We start from the raw sequence: 16992 nt of genomic DNA on the forward strand, positions 1-16992 counted from the left end.
GGTGCTTTCTAAATGTCAAGGTCCAATATATAAACAAAAATACTAAATGCACCCAATAGTGCTGTTACAAGGAACTGGTGATCTATTAAAATTGACTCAAATTAAACCAATAGAAGGAAGGTAAAAATTACTTAAAGATAAGGGTCATTGGGGGTGCCTGGGTGGCTCAGTTGGTTAAGCGACTGCCTTCGGCTCAGGTCATGATCCTGGAGTCCCGGGATCGAGTCCCGCATCGGGCTCCCTGCTCGGCAGGGAGTCTGCTTCTCCCTCTGAACTTCCTCCCTCTCATGCTCTCTGTCTCTCATTCTCTCTCTCTCAAATAAATAAATAAAATCTTAAAAAAAAAAAAAAGATAAGGGTCATTGGGAATGCTTACTAGTACAATTTTGTAGTGCGATACATTGCTTGGTTGGGAGAATAATGGTTCCCTAATCCTTGGAACCTGTGACTAGGTTACCTTACATGAAAAAAAAAAAAGATATTTGGCATATATGAATAGGAGGACAGACTTTGAGATGGTGGCACTATCTTGGATTATCTGGGTGGAACCAATCTAAGTACGTAAGTCTATAAGAGCAGAAAACTATTTCTGGCTAGGTCAGAGTGAGATAAGACTGAAGAAGGAGGAGAAATATAAAGCAAGAGAGGGACACATCCTGTCACTGCTGACTCTCAAGCTGGAAGGAAAGGACAAGGAGCCAAGGAATATGGGTGGCCTCAAGAAATGGGAATGGCCATCAGCTAATAGCCAGCAAAAAACACCCCACGGGATCTCAGTCCTACAACCACAGGGAGCTGAATTCTACCAATAAATCAAAGAGCAAAGAAAAGGACTGTTACATAGAGCTTCCAGGAAGGAATACAGTGCTCCCAACAATTCAGTGTAGCTCAGGGAGATTTGTATCAGACTTTGGAACCACAGAATCTTAAGATAGTAAGTTTATATTGTTTTAAGCTACTAAGTGTATGGTAATTTTTACTCAGAAATGTAAAACAAATACTAAGATCTGGCTACATCCACAAGAGATTTACAATTCAGAATTAACTGAGACTTAGACCTTGACGTAAATCAAGAGATAACATCTGTTATATGAACAGGACCACTTTCGTTGAGAAGGTCAAGAAAATATAATTGTAATTTTAGTTTAGCAAGTTTGCAATGACCATAGTCTAACTCACAATATATCTCTATTGGGTATAATGCTTGTATCATTGCTATGATTAATTTGATTGATTTTAACAAAACCTCCAATAATACTGATATCAATGATCAAATGTCCTGGGAGACTGCATTTAAAACCTCACAAGATATTCTTCTGATGGAAGATAATTAGAGGAACTAGATTTTGTTAATAATCAGTTACTTCTTACATTGATTAAATTTATTGATTCACTTCATAAAGTTCAACTTTTGTAGTGGAAGAAGACAAAAGAGTTGTCAGGCTCTGCAGGATTATGAATAAATTTGTGCTGGATTATATGGTAAACTCAAATATTTCTAAAAGCCATACCTAAACCGTATTAAACTATGTGATTAGTATGTTTTTTTAATTATAAATAATGCAAAATATCTAGAAAAGAGAATGATATTGAGTGATTTAGAAATGGAACAAAACTCAGGAAGGTCGTCTTTTTTAAGACAAGGTTAATTTATAGATGAACTGGGACAGGTATTTTATTCAGGAATACTTGGAAGTCTAATACTGATTCCTGGCCGAGCTAAGCTAAGATTACCTAGATAGTAATTTCTTGTGTGTTATTCAAACTTTGAAACTCCCTAGTCCCCATGGCCAGCTTGCTTACATAGTTTAGTGACCTGTAGTTTGATAGCTTACACCTGTGTTAATTGGTTGTACAGGCTGGCATGCTGCATGACCAGTGAAGCATAAAAGGACCCACTGTAAGTCTTCACTAAATTCTTATAAAACCAGATTCTTCTTGGTGATTGCTAATCTATAGGCACAGCACATTTTGTGGGACTTAGAAAGAATTTAATGTGTGAACCTTCACCTGGAAATCTCCTGGGACTCTGGTCTGTGCCTGTGTTTTCTTTCTGCTACTGTCCCATGTCTTTCACCTTTATTAAATCTATACAAAAATATGCTCAGTGGAGTCTTGAAAGTCCTTTCAATTATGCAATCCTGTGAAATCAGTGCAGTTCCAAGGGAAAAAAAATCAGTACATTTAATAAAAGATGTCCAAGACCTTTATGGGGAAAATATAGAAGTTTATAGAAGAATAAATACAACATACATGAATAAAGTAATCCTGTAACATAAATATTTCAATACTACTCAAATTGTTGTGTAGTCACTGCAATTACAATCAAAATCTCAATAGTCAATTCTTAAAGGAATTCAGAAAAGGACCAAGAATTGTTTACTTTCCTTTATCAGCTCAGTAAACCCATCCCTCAGCTGTCATAAGTATGGGACCCTGAAAGCACACAGCTGTGTCCTTTTCCGAAGAATTGCCCTGCCCTATATGGGAGCTTCTCTGTGAGGAAGGTTGCCTTTCTTCAAGGATTAATGCACGATTTTGGCTCCAATAGTTTCCTAACCCATTACCTTTGTTCTTTATTTTTAAATAAATCCTCCCAGAGATCATCAATTATTTGGGCAACTTTTTAATTTTATGTGACTTTGGCTTTTCTGTTCCCTTTTACTAAAATTTTAATAGAACAGTGGAAAATAATTACCCACTGCCAGGTTGATGCCAGTCCAATACAGACAGAAGTCACTTGAGTTATCTCCTTCCCAGGCACACATTGTTGCAAAAAATTAGTGATGGACATTCATAACTTATGATCATTTATATGCCAAGTGATGAATCTATTCAAACATACACATATTTATTGGCCCATTTTAGCAAATACATATATACTGAAAAGGGGCATGTTTAAAAATTTAACTAAAATATAGATTTCAGGGGCGCCTGGGTGGCTCAGTCGTTAAGCGTCTGCCTTCGGCTCGGGTCATGATCCCGGGGTCCCGGGATCGAGTCCCACATCGGGCTCCCTGCTCGGCGGGAAGCCTGCTTCTCCCTCTCCCACTCCCCCTGCTTGTGTTCCTGCTCTCGCTGTCTCTCTCTCTGTCAAATAAATAAAATCTTTAAAAAATAAATAAATAAATAAATAAATAAATAAATAAATAAATAATAAAATACAGATTTCAAAGCCCAAAATAGTACAAAGTTATCAAAGATGTGCTTTTGTATAGGTTGTACAAAAGACACAATGGAATGAGCTAAATAGAGAGATGGCTTCTAAATGGGAGACAATATTTTGGACTCACTTTTTTATAGAAAATGACATGTAGCTTAGGATTTTTTATTTGAATTTGCAAAGATAAGAGGCAAAAAGCTTATCAATACAGTAGCTCCCCATATCATGTAGTCATTTTATGTAGGCATCTCACATAATCACAAAAAGAAGGGTGTGTACGTACAGTAAGATATTTTGAGAAAGAGACCATATTCCCATAGCTTTTATTACAATATATATATATCATTATAATTGCTCTATTTTGTTATTAGTTATTATTGTTAATCTCATAGTGTGCCTAATTTATAAATTAAACTTTATCGTATGTATGTTCATATAGAAAATATAGTATATACTATACCCCTTATAGAGGTATGTACTATCTGTAGTTTCAAGCACCTACTGGGGGTTTTGGAATATATCCCCCATGTATAAAGGAGGACTGCTGTACAGGAATTTAAAAAGATATTGTGAATATTTAAAGAATAGGTATAATTCAGTTTGATGTGTATTTGCAGAAAGAAGTTTGAAAAGGTTAATTGAGGTCAGACCTTGAATAATTATTAAATTATTTTTAAATATTTGGAATTTTTCTTGTAGATAAGAAAAACCATTGAAAATATTTAGTAGGATATTGCTATGCCAAATTGCTGATAGTTGCCATGGACAAGTCACTCTCCTAAGCACTTTAATATAATATTTATTTAAGCATCATGGAAACAGTATGAAAAATGTTAGACATCAGAACATAAGGACTCTACAACTTTGCTATGGTGACAGTTCAAGAGATATGAAATAGTTTGGAACCCAGGTTTTATGGGTATGCATTTTAATATTCTAACTTTACTCAATATGTTAATTTTATGTGCTCATAAAATAAAGTAGTTTTAAAATTGTATTGATCAATTTTATATCTTGTGATGCATATATATATATATTCACATATATATATAAATGATACATTAATACCCAAATAGCCATACTTATATTAGAATAAACATTAATATGTACAAGACTGAGTGTCCTAGGTGAATTGACATTTTGCAAATAAATTTTAGATTTTAAATTATTTGTGTAACTAAACTAAACTTATTATTTAGATAGCACTTTCTCTGGGCTCCTTAATTATATAAGGAAAGAATTGTTTTGTTGTTTCTTTTTTTTAAGATTTTATTTATTTATTTGACAGAGAGAGACACAGCGAGAGAGGGAACACAAGTAGGGGGAATGGGGGAGGGAGAAGCAGGCTTCCCACAGAGCAGGGAGCCCGATGTGGGGCTCGATCCCAGGACCCTGGGATCATGACCTGAGCTGAAGGCAGACGCTTAATGACTGAGCCACCCAGGTGCCCCTGTTTTGTTGTTTCTTAAAAACAACCTGACTTAACCTTCATGTGTATGTCAATTAAACATTTCCGTTTTTGTCTTTAATCTCAAAATCACCAGGTAATCCACTATGTTTTTTGCCAAAGAATCTAGAAAAAACATGGTGTAATAGAATTATGGAAGTACAGACCTTTATGTTTGAGATCAGGACATACTTCCGGGGAAACAGAGGCAGAAACCATCTCTGTACCAATATCTGGCTACAGATCTCTGGCTTCAAGCACTATGAGGAGCAAGTTGGAGGAACCAAAACTCCTTAACAATTCATTCTACAAATAGTACTAAAATATACTTTGTATATGTCTAAACAAAGCCTACATCTATGTGTGAAGCATGAAGCATGAGTGACAGTGTCTGATCTGATTCCAAAGTTTGACAAGCTGTGTGGTGCCAACAAACACCACATCTCATTAGTAAGTAATTGTAATCATTTAAGAATGCAATAAAAATATGATTTTTTCTTCAGTTTACATATATATATTTTTTCAAACTGATACTAGGTCATTACAAACTATTTTAATGCTTAACATAAAAAAGAATGTTCTAATGAGGATAAGGAGCAACTGTAACCTTCAAATGTTGCTTGTAGAAGTGCAAAATGGAATAGACAATTTGGAAAACAGCATTTTTTTAAATTCAAAATACATTTACCATATGATCCATGGTATATGGATATTTATATATAAATATGTGAATATTTAAAGCAGCTATATGCATAATTGTCCCAAAAGAGGAAACAAACCAAATATCCTTCATTTAGCGAGAAAATAAAGAAAACTGTTTCACCTCTATACAATGGGAAAGAACTCAGCCACAAAAAAGAACAAACTATTGATAAACGCAACCACATGGATGAATTTCAAATGCATTAGGATAAGTCAAAGGCGTGAATCTTGAAGAGCTTCCTACTATATAGTTCTTTTATATGACATTCTTAAAAATTGTGAAATCAAGGACCGAAAGCAGATCAGTAAATGTGGAGGAACTACCAAGAAGCTTCAGAGTGTTGATGTCAAGATCTAGGAAGAGGTTCTGTGATGCTCCCTTCTGTTACCGAAACCATAAGATAGAGAGCGCTTACTCTCCGGGATGCCTTCCCATCTCCAACAAACAGCTCCCACTGTCAGAACTTAACTGGAGGTTAGGAAGGGCTTCTGGGAAATATACTTTTCAGGGTCCCAGCTTCCTGTCTCCAAATATAAAGTGGAGTACAAAAGGGTGAGATAAAGGAAACAGTCAAGTGAGCTACGCACAAAGTTATCTTATGTTTTCTGGGGGTTTGCAAAAAAAAAAAAAAACATTTATCCATGGTGCATATGTGAAGAGAATAAATATTTTCTTAGTAGTCTCTTAAAAATATCTTGTCACCAATAATATTGGAGGTTATTTTTTAGAACAAAATATTTCTTGACTGTTATATTTAGAACCAAATTATGATGCCATGGATCTAAATGCCCTGGATTACTTTAGCTGTCATGGAAATTTTATGTACTGTAAATTTATGTACGGTAAATAAGACTATTCCTTAGAATGTATTTAAATCTGTTTTTCAAGAAAAGGTATATAATTGAAAGGCGAGAAGGTGTGAATGAATGTGCAGTAATTGAGTAAGTGTAGTAGTGAAAGAATCTTGTAAAAGTCATACATATTGTCACAAAAGCACTCTGTTCCTAATGTGAAACTCTAAACTCAGATTTTCTCCTTTATGCACCTAGCATGTTTCTGGAACTCATCACTGGAAAAGAAACACTGCTTCCATTCCTAGTTTGGATTTCCTCTCCCAATCTGAATTATGAGAAGTCTCACATGAATGATTACCCAACATATAAATTAGAAGAATTTTTGTTTTTACCTCTTCAAAATCACCTTAAGATTAATCTGAGTTATGATGTTGACAAATGGTCTGTTTTTAGAAACTTCTAGTGTTGACTCACTACAATGAAGAAGAAAAATCCACAAAAGTACATTGGGTTGCCTCTGTAGAGTTTGGTAATCAGATCTGGGTTATTCCACATGCAAGCATTCTGCCTGCAATATCAGTTAGGCAAACTCTAAATTAGTTACAAAGGAAGATTTTTTTTTTCTACAGAGTTCCTTTCTATCTTCTATTGCCCATATATTCTGTCACTGAATCCACACTGATTTTGGTAGAAATCTGTAAGTAAAACCATGTTCATCTTAAGTTAATAAAAAAGAGTCTGATTCAATTTAAAATAGTTCTGAATGAAAGTCAACATATTTTAATTCACTAAATTATTTAAAAGAAGGATTTGAGATGATTTTAATTCAGTTTAATAATTACAGATCAATGGAGGCAAAAAAAGGCAAGGGCACAAATCATTTTTTAAAATGTTAAGCATTGGGGCACCTGGGTGGCTCAGTCATTAAGCGTCTGTCTTCGGCTCAGGTCATGATCCCAGGGTCCTGGGATAGAGCCCCGCATGCAGGGAGCCTGCTTCTCCCTCTCCCATTCCCCCTGCTTGTGTTCCCTCTCTCACTGTGTCTCTGTCTGTCAAATAAATAAATAATCTTTAAATAAATAAATAAATAAATAAAATGTTAAGCGTTAGGGGTGCCTGGGTGGCTCAGTCGTTAAGTATCTCTGCCTTTGGCTCAGGTCATGATCCCAGGGTCCTGGGATAGAGCCCGGCATCGGGCTCCCTGCTCCACAGGAAACCTGCTTCTCCTTCTCCCACTCCCCCTGCTTGTGTTCCCTCTCTCGCTGTGTCTCTCTCTGTCAAATAAATAAATAAAATCTTTAAAAATATATAAATAAAATAATAAAATGTTAAGCGTTAGAGTAAGAGTTGCAACTCTTCACTGAGGTAGAAAAGGATATGATGCTAGAGACAGCTCTTGAGATGAGTATGAAAGCAAGTGAATGTTCACTTCCTGGTTGTCCTCAATATTTTTATTAAACTTGTATGCATGGCCATTGGTAAGACTAGGATCCAGAGTATGTAGCTTCGTAGCAGGGGAAAGGAAAGAATGTATTGATTAGTCACCATGAAGAATGTTTCAGAATGACAGTGATAAATAAAGTATTTCTGTAATCAATGACAAAATGCTTCAGTAAAGCATACATCTGTAATTGCTGGTATACAGTTTTTAAAGTTTATCTAGTCATTTTAAAATGGGAAAATAGATAGTGATACTAGGCTTTCATGCATCTACCAAGAATGTAAAGTCAGTGGTAGTGAAAAATACTAGGATAATTAGTGAGGAAGGAAACCCTAATAACAGTGTTAAAATGGAGCTAATATTCTAAATAAGGCCAGAAAGATAGATTGATAGAAAATAAAAGTACAAAAAATGAGTAAGTGCATCAAGAGTGGAGAATTGGGGAAAATATACATTCCTTAGAGACAGTAGACATTAAATTATATTAAATTTCATCTTTTTATCTATCTATATGTATATGTGACATGTATATATATTTATTGGTAGTACTATTTTTATTTTTAATTTGCACTAGTATTCCACTGGTCTGCAAGTTTCTCAAAAGCAAGGATGAGGTATGCCTTTGACTCATTTAAATCTCTGCACCTGACATGTATACATTCAATGAATATTTGTAAAGTGATAAATGTAAAGCATAAGGAATCACAAATTCAATCACAAATTGAAGTTAGCATATTCCCTATTAACACAAATGAATGTTCATTAAGACAGTTACAGACCATCACTAAAAATATGAATGAAGAAATCTGGTTTTGAAGCACTCACCATTTCATGATTTCTGTCATATGTGTGTGTGTGATGTGTATAGATGATAGATTGATAAATAGATGAGACATAGATGATAGATGCATAGATATATCAGATAGAGAGATGATAGATAGATAGGTAGATAGATAGATGATAGATAGATAGATGATAGATATCTTTATATCCTCTCTCTATATATAAATATGTGATAGGCATGTGCATATATTAACAGATATACTAATACAGTGCCATATGGTGAGTGATATAAAGTGAGGTACTGGATTATACATTGACAAAGACACTGTCATCTTCTTTGATATCAGAAAAATAATGGTAGAGGATACTTACTGTGAATGAGTGATTTACTAATTTACTAAAGAGTCAGGAAAACAGTCTTCTACACAGGAAAAACAATTCTAGGAGACAGTAGAGGTGTCAAAGTTTTGGGTCATCAAATTCTTGTATCATTCTGTGATTTTTTTTTATCTTATAAGCAAATAAGACCCACAGAGACATTTTTGATGGATGGATGACATGAATAGTTTTACATATTATCGAAATTATACTGAATTAAATATGAAAAAAAAAAGAGACAGAACTTCGTGAGACTGAATTCAGGAAATTAAGTTAAAAGCCATTTAATATAGAACAAAAAAGAGATGATTTATTTGTTAGAGCACACTAGACTATTCTAATTTTTGATGATATAAAATATTAGCTATGACCTTTCTTACTTTCAGGAAATCGTATCTAGTTAGAGAAAAAAGATTCACACATAGAAATAATTGGGAGCAATTTAAGACAGTATGTAGTTAGTGTCATAGAGTGAATAATCCAGAATATTTTAAATCATTTTTAAAGTATTTACCTATTTATTTATGCAGATAATTTCAAGTAAGTTATTTGCTTAAATCAAACTAAGTACTGGAAATGTATAAAAACTTGAGTGTTGGGGTGCCTGGATGGCTCAGTCATTAAGTGTCTGCCTTCGGCTTAGGTCATGATCCCGGGGTCCTGAGATCGAGCCCCGCATTGGGCTCCCTGCTCAGTGGGAAGCCTGCTTCTTCCTCTCCCACTCCCCCTGCTTGTGTTCCCTCTCTCGCTATGTCTCTCTCTGTCAAATAAATAAATAAAATCTTAAAAAAAAAACAAAACCTTGAGTGTTAACTTTAAGACTACTGACTAAAATGTGGAATACAAAGTAGGCTATCATATTAAAAAGACTAAATATTGCCAGTAATATATTATAGATGTCAAATCACTTTGCTAATAAAAATTTGTTTTTTGCTATTACATATGAAGGTATTGTCAAGATTAAAGGGAATAAACAGTTGCAGTCATCTGCCATGAAATTGTGATTATTAATAAATTTGTTAAAGTGATTGTTACTCAAATGTTATTAAAAAATATTTTAGTAAGAAGGTAGGACAAATATAATAAACCCACCTAAGTAATGTTTTAGAAAATAAGTGATCAACTTTGGTCATCACAAATGACAAACATACAAATTATTAAATATTTCATTTACTAACAAGTTTAGGATATTTGATGAAATTCCAGTTTATTGAATAATAATAGTTTTAATGTGAATTATGTGTGTATACAATATATGTGCATATTATATACATGTATATATGTGTATATGTATATAAATATATATAAAATATGTGTATGTTTATATATACATTATGTAATAGTTTAGTTATGGAATCATCTGCCTTCATTTTGATTGTAGAACACATACTGCGCCCAAATACACTCTTAGTCACCTCCGTCTCATGTGCAACTGGTTGCTAAATGGTATACATTTGTGAAAATATCCACATCTACTACAAAGAAATATTTATTTTGTTCTATTCTGCAGTTGTCATGAGTTAGAGATTATTACTTTTCTATTTTCTACATCACAAAATAATGATTACAATATCACACCTTCTGTCTGGGTTGTTTAAAAAGCGAGAGTCAGTAAAAATGAAATGCTTTATAAATGCGAATTGATTAAACTTTTATGTCAGAAGCAATAGAAATTATCACCCAATTTATAACTATGAAACTGAGCTGGTACTTCTCATTTGATAGATCTAAATTTTACTCTGAAAAAGCTGCAGGAAATGCATCTAATTTTAAACACCAAGACTGAATGGTCCTGTGGCTAGGTACTCTCTAATTAAGAGGGCAGGCAAAGTTCCAATCTTTCTGGGAGAAAGCTGAAGGGATGGGGTTCTTTGGGGTTCCTTTGACTAATACAGTATGAATATTTCTTTTTTTATTTATTTTATTTTTTTTAAAGGATTTTATTTATTTATTTGACACACAGAGAGAGAGAGAGAGAGAGCACAAGCAGGGGGAGCAGCAGGCAGAGGGAGAGGGAGAAGCAGGCTCCCCGCAGAGCAAGAAGCCCAATGTGGGGCTCGATCCCAGGACTCTGGAATCATGATCTGAGCTGAAGGCAGCGGCTTAACCAACTGAGCCACCCAGGCGCCCCCAGTATGAATATTTCTAACAAACATTTGCATAGAACTTAAAATTATTTTGTGGACAATGTTCTAAGTAATTACTAATATTATTTTATTTTATTTCTTAAGAGTTCAATGAAACAGTTACCTATATTGACTCTATTTTACAGATGAGGAACCTGAGGCATAGAGAGATAGGAAATTTGACCATGGTCACACATCTAACACATGTCAGAGACAGGACTTTATACAGGAATTCTGGCTCCAGGGTCCAGGCTAACCATTATTCTGTGCTGCCTTTTTATATGTAATGTAATATAACATAAAATTATTATAGTTGAAACCTCAGTGTTATAATCCTTGGAACTCATCTCTGTTGTCACATTCCTTTGGAATAATACCCACATGATTTCTCCCCATTGCAGTTTTAAGAACAACTTAAACAAGAATGGTAGAATAATTATTTTTATATACCCAGCAACAATAGATAAAATGATAGTAATTGTATTATTTATGATTAATGCAAGACTTATATTTTCATTAATAATGGTTTCACTTCATTTAATACTTAATCTACTCATTTATCAATGTTTATGTTTGTTCACTCAGTTTCAAATCTGAATAATAATATACAAGTTTTAATCATGGGCTATTATTTGGTAAAGACAAACACAAATTTTAAAACCTCTTAGTGATGTGAAGTTAATCAGATAACAGCCTTAATTTGAGGAATGGTTTATAATAGAACATAAGCATTAGAGATTTAACTCTTGCTGCAAGTAAATATTAAGTTGTTGGCAATTCTAAATCTGATTAAATATCATAGAAAAATTTGGCATATTCTTAAACAATTAGGTTATTCTCAGGAAAGGATTAGTACACTTTAGTATGTGTGTATGTATGTATGTATGTATGTATGTATGTATGTATTGAGAGAGAATGTGTGCAAGTGGTAGGGAGAGGGGCTGAGGGAGAGAGAGAATCTCAAACAGATTCCATGCTGAGTACAGAGCAGGATACAGGGCTGATCTCAGGACCCTGAAATAACGACCTGAGCCAAAATCAAGAATCGATGCTTAACCAACTAAGCCCCCAAGTGCCCCTTATTTTAAAATATAAGCCCTATATAAGGTATACCTATTTAATCTTGTTAAGATAATCATTCTACATATACTTATTGATTGAAATTTGGAGACACAAAATATTTGATCTTTCAAAAGGAATAAGCATAAGGCAAGTAGTTACCAAAAAATGTAATATTACCTTCTTAATATCACTCATCAAGATTAATTCTGCCCATATGCAAAGCTGAAAAATTTTTGGCAGTCCAACAGTTTTAGGTGAGTGCAATCTCTGCTAACACAGAAGATATTATGACAATAACCCATAACAAAGATTTTTTCATTATTGTCTTCTTCAAAATATTGTTTCCAAAATGAGTTAAAATATTAAATCATTTCCTGGTATATAGAAGCAGCTTATTTCCTTTAGAAATGGTGTTATATTTTGGCTCCTGGTTGTGTTTATTTGTGAAAAATTTACCTACCTCAAGAAATACAGTATTTTATTTATGAACTTCTGACATGGCAGAGAAAAATTAAGAAAGATTGCCAGTTGTCTAGTTTGTGTTGTAGGATAATGGCTTCCTGTTACCAAAGAGAACTTAGGGTAAAGAAAGAAAAATTGAAGTTGATATATTTGTTTTCACATTGGGAAAAATTTATAAACTGTGAAAATTGTATTATACTGATTTCATTTCTCTTATACAAATATTTATCGATGCAGATATTCCCATGTTGTCTGATCCATGCTAATGTAATAGGACAAATTGATCATTGTGCTCATACTCAGAAATTGAATTTTTATTGGCTTAAAGAAAGAGTCAGGCATTTACATATTTATATAGTTAAGATTGTCAGGACACAAAAACACTATCTTACAAATCCAGGATTGCACAACTTTGTTTTACCTTTTTGATCTGTGATCATACAACTTCACTTGTTCCCTTCATTTCATATACACTCCTTTAGCATGAACTTACCTTGGTTTTCTACTATAAGGACTTTTTAAAATATGCTATTTCCAGAAATAACTTTAACTACAGAAAATAATTACTACCCTCCTTCCCTTGTCTTTCTAGAACATATGCCTTTAGTTAGTCCCCATCTACTTTCAAAACAAGAGAAACAAGTCATTAAGAATGTATTGTCTACTTTTTATCACTCCCAGTGCATTGCTCTGCTGCTATTGTATTTTTTATTTCTTTTCTGTGTTGTTTTCCTATGTTGTCCTGTCCAAAGGCAGAAGTCAGATCTAGTTTCACAGTATTTAACACCTATCCTGCATCCCGTAAACATAGAACAAAAATTTGTAATAAACAAAATGCAATTTTTAAATAATTTTATAAAGAATATTGATAGATGAGATTATTTATGATTTTTTCTGAGGAAAAATACCCAGGTGTCTATGTTACCATAGTTGAAGTGTGGTAAAATGGTTAGACAAATGGGCTTATTTGGTAACAGATTGCAGCAACTCCAGGTACTGATTCCCTCCCTACACTTCAAGGTGTACTTTTTGTTGTTCTTGCTTCTTCATTTGTTTTATGAATTGGTTGGATTATTTTAGTTGTCTATTTAGTGAAGTATGGAGTCCTCAGCGTTATTCCTCAGAGGGTATAGCCTTGAGTATGTCAGTCACCCTAGGATGAGAGTGGTTTTAGCAGGGTCTTCTTTGACCCTCTCTTTCCTTCATCTCTGTTACACTGTCTGCATCATTTGATGTTATGCCCAGCCCATTAAGCTACCCTAATTGCAAGTAGATTGTTTCCATAGTGCCTGGATGTACATTGCTCATCTGTCAGATCGAATTAAATTTGAGCACTGCTAGTTTAGGAGTCCAGTCTTTGCAGTTTGTTCTGACTCCTGGAAGTTTCTTCTTAACTATCTCTTTTCCTAGTTCTTCTTGGTGAACTGGTTGGCCTATGGCTTAATCTGTACTTTATTAAGACACTCTTTCTTCTTATGAACTATGTCTCCTCCGGAAAAGTAATCTAAACAACTACTCTGGATGTTAGAGGTTGGTGGGGGAGGGAGATGTGGGTGCTCTGGTGTTGTCAGTTTTCTTCTCCTGGCTGGAACCTCTGGCTTATGAGCATGCTGAGAAGAGAATGTTTGGAGCTGTCATATTTTGGGCTTGCCGTGTCTGGGATAGAAGCCCTGTCCTACAAAGAGAGGTTCAGTGGAGGAAGGGAGTCCCTGATCTCCCAGCTTCACAGACCATAAACTTAGCCTTTCAACTTGGAGATGGAGGGAATAAGAAATATATAATGTATGGTGATTAACATAACATAATAAAATAAAATAAAATAAAAAGAAATACGGCTTTTCTCTCCTAGAGAAATATGGTAAGTGTTGAATGGGAATGAGAGGAAAGGGAACCTCTCTTTTTTGGCCAGCTCACCAGAGTGGAGGTTTCATTCAGCTGAGCTGGTTGGAAAGGGAGGGAAAGAGGGGTTTTTGTCTCAAATACTACAAAATCTTACTGCTCTTACTGAGTTTTATTAGCTTTCTTGAAAAAATAAATGTTTATTAATTTTCTGTATGCCTTTTGGACATTTTCCAGAGGCTCTAAATGATTGGGGTTTTTGTTGTTGTTGTTTTTGTTGTTGTTGTTTGCTATTGTTTTGTTTGTTTTGTTTTCAGATCTGATTTTTTCACTTGGGGGTGGGTCTGTAGAGCTCTTCATTCCTTTCACATCCTGGAAGTGGAATCAACCCACTGAGATTCTTATTTTGGTTATTGTATCTTAGGTATAAAATTTCCATTTTGTTATTTTTTAATATATCTGTATTTCTTTGCTGAGGGTTTCTATCTTTGAAATTTGTTTCAAACATTTTCACAGTGGCTCACTGAGGCATTTTTATCATTACTGGTCTAAAATCTTTGTCAAAATTCTAACATTGTCTTCTTGGTGTTAGCATCTATTGACTGCCTTTCTCCATTTAGTTTGGCAAACTTACTGGTTTTTGGTATGATGAATGATTTTTAACTGAGGTGTGAATATTTTAATATTATATTCTGAATATTTTAATATTATATTCGGATCTTACTAAAATTTTCAGTTTTAGCTATATTTCTCTGACAACCCAATGGCTGAGGGTAGTTGGATATCACTTCATGACTGCCAGGTTCCCCCTTCAGCTTTTGTTGACCCAGGAGGGGATCTGCCATGACAGCGGTGGGGTGGAAGTGGTGCTCTGGATCCCTTCACTGTTTCCACTGACACTGTAGTGGGCTGGTGTCATTACTACTAGGGGATAAAGTCCTGCATTTCTACTGGGTCTCTTTCCACATCACCCCAGTCAGAGGAGACAGGTACCTCATTACTGCTGGCTGGGAGGGAAAGCCCAGTCTCCCCATGTTGTCTCTACTAACACTGAGGTGGTGGGCTTTTTAGTGCCAGTGGGGATAAATTTTTTTACCTCCCTACTACCCCCTAGTAGAAGTCAGTGTTGGGGCTCCTCATTCCAGCCCCTTCAGAGTAGAAGTCTAGGTTTCCTACTGAGCCTTGCTGGTGGGGTGAGGGTGAAAACACAGCTTTTTCTGTACTGTTTGGCTGTAGTAAAACACTTACTGTCTAAATATCTTTTATCTTGCTTAGCTGCCACAGTTTTGATCCTTTGGCTATAGATAATAGGCTTTTGTTTAAGCCTGTTTTATCTATTTCTACTGGTGTTTCTGGGTTGCCAGCTTTTTAGGTCAGAGTTAAGATAGATGAAAAAAATAATAATAATAATAGAGAGAACTGCCAAGCATGTTGTTCTTTGAGTCCCAAGGTCTCTACCCTGTCTGCTTTTTTCTTTCTACATTTTGATATCTCCTATTATTTGTTTAATATATGATTGCCAGGATTTTTAGTTGTACTCAGCAGGAAGAATAGGAGTACGTCTACTCCCATCTTTTGAGAACTCTTCATTCATTCTTTGGAGTGGGAAATATTTCATGGCCACAATCTATTAACTAGGTAGGTTTGGGGATACTAACTGCTACTGAATCGGCTGTAAATCTCATATTTTTTATTGTTATATAATCCTCAGGAAACTTTATCATCTTGACATCTGACAAGATATCATGCTGGTCTTCATTATTTGTCACTGTTTATCAGTACCCCCTTAAAATTGTACTTTCTCTTTTTTTCTAAGTCACATTATCCTCATTTTTCTTGAGAAATACATTTTCCCCAAATGAATCATTCAGTGTTCCTCATTTATCTTTAGAAATAAAGAATATTTGAAAATGAGAGTTTAGAAATATTCTAATGAAATTGAATTATTAAATTGAGGTCCAGATGATATTCTAATTTTCTTGGATCTTTCTAACATACTTTTACAAACTGTATTAGTGACCCCCTTTTCCTAAGATCAACCAAAGTGTATTGTTGCCTAAAATTCTATCTTCAATTTCAAAGGTACTCAAAAAGTGCTTTAATTCCAACTTTGTCCTTATATACTTCATTGTCCTTATATACTTTTCCATTAAGTAGTCAGGATATTCTATCTAAAGTGCAAATCTTATCATCTTATCTTTTTATGAATCCTCATTGATTTTATGATTCAGTCCCTGTTTTGTAACATGTTATGCAATATTCCCCATAAATATTATTTTGCATAATCAATTGCTTACAATCCTGGGCTCCACATTTCTGAAAATTTTTGGCAACTCTGTCTTAGAATATCAACTCTTTGCCCATCTAAGTCATACCAACATTTTAAGACTGGGCATAATTCCATCTAAACAAACCTGTTAACCTCATTCCCCAAATTTGGATATATATTCCTTCTTTTTTTCTCTCATGCCATCATGGTAATTTCTATATTATTACATTTAACAAATAAACTCTATCTTTTTATACTGTATATATAATTCAGTTTCTGTTGCATGGAAGGCACTCAGTATTTCTTAAATGAATGAAAACAGTATTAGAAAAAAAATACCTATAAAATGACTTGAAAGTCAACACTCATGTTATCGGTACCTAAATACCAATAGCCAGCTACTAGAAGATTGTATCGAAAATCTTATTTAGATATGAGCTGTATTTTCTTGCCACTTCTGCCAAGCAACTCCCAAACTGACTCTCAATCGTTGTGAACAATAGTTTTTGGAAAATGATACGTTAG

The sequence above is a fragment of the Mirounga angustirostris genome, unplaced genomic scaffold, assembly GCF_029215605.1.
Source record: "Mirounga angustirostris isolate CCGP_5_RB_7025 unplaced genomic scaffold, mMirAng1.0.hap1 SCAF_4, whole genome shotgun sequence".
NCBI lineage: Eukaryota > Metazoa > Chordata > Mammalia > Carnivora > Phocidae > Mirounga > Mirounga angustirostris.